Source organism: Salvia miltiorrhiza, unplaced genomic scaffold (genome assembly GCF_028751815.1).
Source record: "Salvia miltiorrhiza cultivar Shanhuang (shh) unplaced genomic scaffold, IMPLAD_Smil_shh fragScaff_scaffold_173, whole genome shotgun sequence".
NCBI classification, from domain to species: Eukaryota; Viridiplantae; Streptophyta; class Magnoliopsida; order Lamiales; family Lamiaceae; genus Salvia; species Salvia miltiorrhiza.
Genome location: NW_026651437.1, coordinates 901,540 through 905,718, shown reverse-complemented (window position 1 = coordinate 905,718; position 4,179 = coordinate 901,540). Strand labels below are relative to the sequence as shown.

General features: G+C 36.9%; 1 long non-coding RNA gene across 1 annotated transcript; it reads left to right on the top strand.

Moving 5' to 3' along the window:
* The first annotated feature begins 794 nt into the window (after positions 1-794).
* LOC131002712 (uncharacterized) lies at positions 795-3,677 on the top strand. Its single transcript, XR_009094385.1, has 3 exons — positions 795-924; positions 2,781-2,847; positions 3,452-3,677. It is a non-coding gene; the product is annotated as an uncharacterized LOC131002712 (long non-coding RNA).
* Positions 3,678-4,179: the final 502 nt, after the last annotated feature.

The window sequence follows — 4,179 nt, the reverse complement described above, 5'->3', positions numbered from 1 at the left end:
CTTATGTCTTTATGATTTACAGGGGTCAAGGAAAACAACAAAGTGTTGATGCTAATAATACACCACTGGTTGAACACGAAGAATACCCGGTTCAACCAGACTAGAGGGGGGAGTGGTTGGTGAGGAGCAATATGTGCAGAGTAGGGAGAGAGTACAAATCAGAGGAATCACTCCCGTCAGAGGAGCCGTATGGGTCAGACGAACCATTCTTACCAGAAGGATCTCACCCATCAGAGGAATGGCTCTTGCCAGAGGAATCGCGTTCTTCAGAGAAGTCACCATCGCCAGAGGAGAAGCCTTTGCCAGAGACGACGTGTTTGTCAGAGGAGTCATCCGCGCCAGGGAAGTCACCATCGCCAGAGGAGAAGCCTTTGCCAGAAGAGACATTTCTACCAGAGGAGTCATTAAATGCGCAGGAAGGTCTCCCGCGTATTATCGAAATTACCAGTATACCCTTCCACCACGCAAGACGCATGCACCGAAGATGTTTTTACTATTTTACCCCTCTGTTTCTAAATCTATAAATAGGGCCCGAGCTCGTGTATTATAATTTACGCTCTCTCATATTTTTGAATACAATAGTGATTTTCTCTCCTGCGCAAGATTTCCGATCAGCTACTTTTACTCTTTCCGATCTTCTCGACTAGGTAGAATTTACGATTTCCCTTTATAGATTTAGGTGTTGGTTACGTTAAACACCACTACCCTACCCCTAACCACCCCCAAACCTCCCAAAGCCCCTTTCCCTATTAAAGTGTTGGCTGCTACAACCAAACACTCTAAACTCACGCACAACACACAAACTCACACACACAACACCCAAAACACACACTATATTCAACGTTAATACCATTTAAGCTTTTGACCTCCGATTTGAGCACCGAGACGAGCGCCGATCATCTTTTCGATCACGTATCTAAGTAGGTAAGATCTCTACCTACGTTTTGATGGTTTTCTTTTCGATTTTCGTCGACGTCGAAAAACGTCGATTCTCGACTTTATTTTGAAACGACGTCGGATCGTCGTGAAATTTTAGTATGTTGTTCTTGGGTAGATGTTGAGCATGTTTAATGAAGGGAGTAAGAACGGAACGAACCGTAGATATGAAACCCATGAGGGCAGCCCCGTTTTTCACATATTAGCTTGTCTTTCGATTTTTGTTTGATCGTTTTGACTTGATATTTGTGCTTAAGGGTATGCTAGAATCGATATATATTAAATTCGTATTTTTCCAAGCACGAAAATTGTATAAGTTTTTAGAGTATGATTATTTAAATTCGTGAAGTTTGGGACGTTGCATAATGAATATTATTGCGTATATGTGTTCTACGATATCACATGAGCATGCTAATTGATTTACAATTTATGGATGATAATTGTTGAACGAAATTAAAACTGGAATTCTGTCAAAATTTTACAGCAGTTTCAAGCTTATGTTTCGATGAGTTTTCATTGCTTGATGGCTCTGAAATTTTAGTATGTTTATCTATGATATGTGTATTTCGTCGCTGCAAAATTTCATGTCTTTTGGATGATGTTTGGTATTTTAAAGATATTTTGAAAAAAAATCCTTGACAGAATCTGTCAACTGTTGGTAGACTTCACAAAAACGTTTATATCTATTAATCCATGAAGGATTTTGCATCACCGTTTTTTTTAAACGAAACTAGACTTCAATACTTTTCTAAAAACATAAGATTTCGATTTTTATGACCTCTGAAACAGAGCAGTTTATTATTTCAAAAATGCCCTGTTCTGCTGTCATATTTTTCCAACAGTAAAAGTGTATGAGTTTCATTGTTTATTTGGCAGATCATATGAACGTTTTCTCTTGTGAAATTTTAACCAAATCTTCAAGGATACCTTTAGTTTTGGCTGATTAAATTTGATGGAATTTTATTAAGGTTTGCCTTGGTTTCTAATGGCCTAAACAAAATTGGCAGAAACTGTCAATCTTTGACAGCCTGCACTAAAAGAGCAATATCTCCAAAAACCTTTAACCTTTTTGGTTAACTACCATTTTTAGAGTGAACTACACTTCATGGAGTTTTTGAGATCAATTGGTATGAGAGTTTATGATGATTGAGTTGGTTGTTGTGAATTTTTAAAGATGACACAAAAACAGCAAAACTTTCTAGAAAACAACTTGATTATATTTGTTTTGATGGATGATACGATATGACTAAATGGTGTGAGTTGTGAGAGTTATGATTAACGCACATAAATGTTGGTATCTGACACTCGAACAATTGGTGTCGAGTATAAATGATAGTTTACTGATAAAGAGTTTTGATGATTTTGAATTGTTTGGTTTGCGTTGAAAAGATGTCAAGATGTTAAGTTTTGAGTCGAGAGACGAGTTCACGTAGTGAGATTCACGCGTTGAAATCTCGTGGCTGACATTATATATGAATAGGTCATGTCGAAATTTTTAGTGAAATTAGAATTTGAGCATAGTCAATTCTTGTTGACCTGTGACTCAAATACATACCTAATGGAAAGTTTAACTTTCTAATTGGTTAATTAGACGAGATGAGAGCGAATAGATCTGCTAAGAAAGTGGACTTTTCGATGTGTTAAATATTTCTTTTAATTGAAGCGCTGCTAATTATAACATAAGGATGTTATAATTAATGAGTAATGACGAGAGATAATAATTGTTATATTGATTAACAATCAAGAGAGATGAACATTAGAGATACTAATGTTTCATAAAAGAGATTAGATTATTAATCGAGGTTTCTTTTATAACTTCTCACCAATTCTTCATAACGATGAAGGTCCTTTTGGGAAGTAACGACTTGAGGGAGAGAGTGACGTTACTCATTGATACAGAGACACAACGAGGTGGGCATTACTTTTACTATACGTATATAGAGATCCCCTGCGTGTCGTAGGCCTCTTATACGAATGAATGCATGAGATGATTTAACTGTTAATTTCAGTTTCATATATATATCAAATGAGTTTAAATGTTACGTTCAAGCAAGTTATTTCATGACAAAATCTTTGAGTTAAAGTTATTTCAAGTATTGTCTTGCCATAAAATGTTTAAATTTTAGTATGATATCTATCTGCTTTGGCTTTGCCAATGATGCAATCGAATTCGGGTCCTGAGCAGTTGATAGCTATCCTGCCTTGACTAGTGTACACCAGTGACCGTGAGTCATCTAGCGGGTTGGCCGGTCAAGTGACCGTGAGAGGTGGCCACCTCTCCGGCACACAGTTTCAGATATGATAGATTACAAAAGAACTTAGTCTGATCAGACGAACTTTAAGAATCACAAATGAACTTAGTAAGCTTGGGCCTTTTTAGCGAAAAACTCCCTTGCTGTACTGTTTATGATGGCATGACAATTTACAGTTTTGAAGCATGTATTTTTATACCTAGGCATACGTGCCCACTGAGTGCTTTTGTACTCAGCCCTGCATATGTTTTCTAAATGTGCAGGTTGAGCTGATGTGATGATGGTGCTGCAATGAGCGGAGTCTCCAGGGTTGTTAATAAATAGTTAACCTGTCTAGAATATGTCTTCATACATATGTCTAGCTACTTTCCGCTGCAAGATGTTGTTGATGTTATAGTATGTTATGTCATACTTTGAGTCTTAAGAGAATGGTTTCATACGATGTATAACTTGATTAATGATATTAATTAAGTTTTATGCTGTCTTTCATAGACTGTTTTCAATTGAGTATTAATGAATAAAAATGACGAGTTTTATTAAGATGAGTAAGTTTTACGGCTATAAATGACGCCCATTTTCTTCCCCTTCTTCTTTAACCCCATCCCTAGTCGTGGATCACTCGGCCTAACTATCCACAGTTAGGGCGGGCTGTGACAGAGTGGTATCAGAGCGAAGGTTAAGCTCTGAATTAGAAGTCTTGAGTTTAGTCTAGAATGAGTCACTAGACTAATAGTTATTAACAACTGTGAGCTCAGCGCACCATCACACCAGGCTCAACGAGGTATGTAAAATTTCAAAGTTTATTTGACGTTAAATTTTGAAGAGCACGATGTTGAGGTTATATGATGAGTTATGATGTTATGCTTTGAATATGCATAGTTTGAGTTTGAGGATGACAACATGATTAATAATGAGTTATTATGTTGTAAGAGCATATGTTGACGTTACATGATGAATCATGAGAGCGTTTATATCATATGATGTTATATGA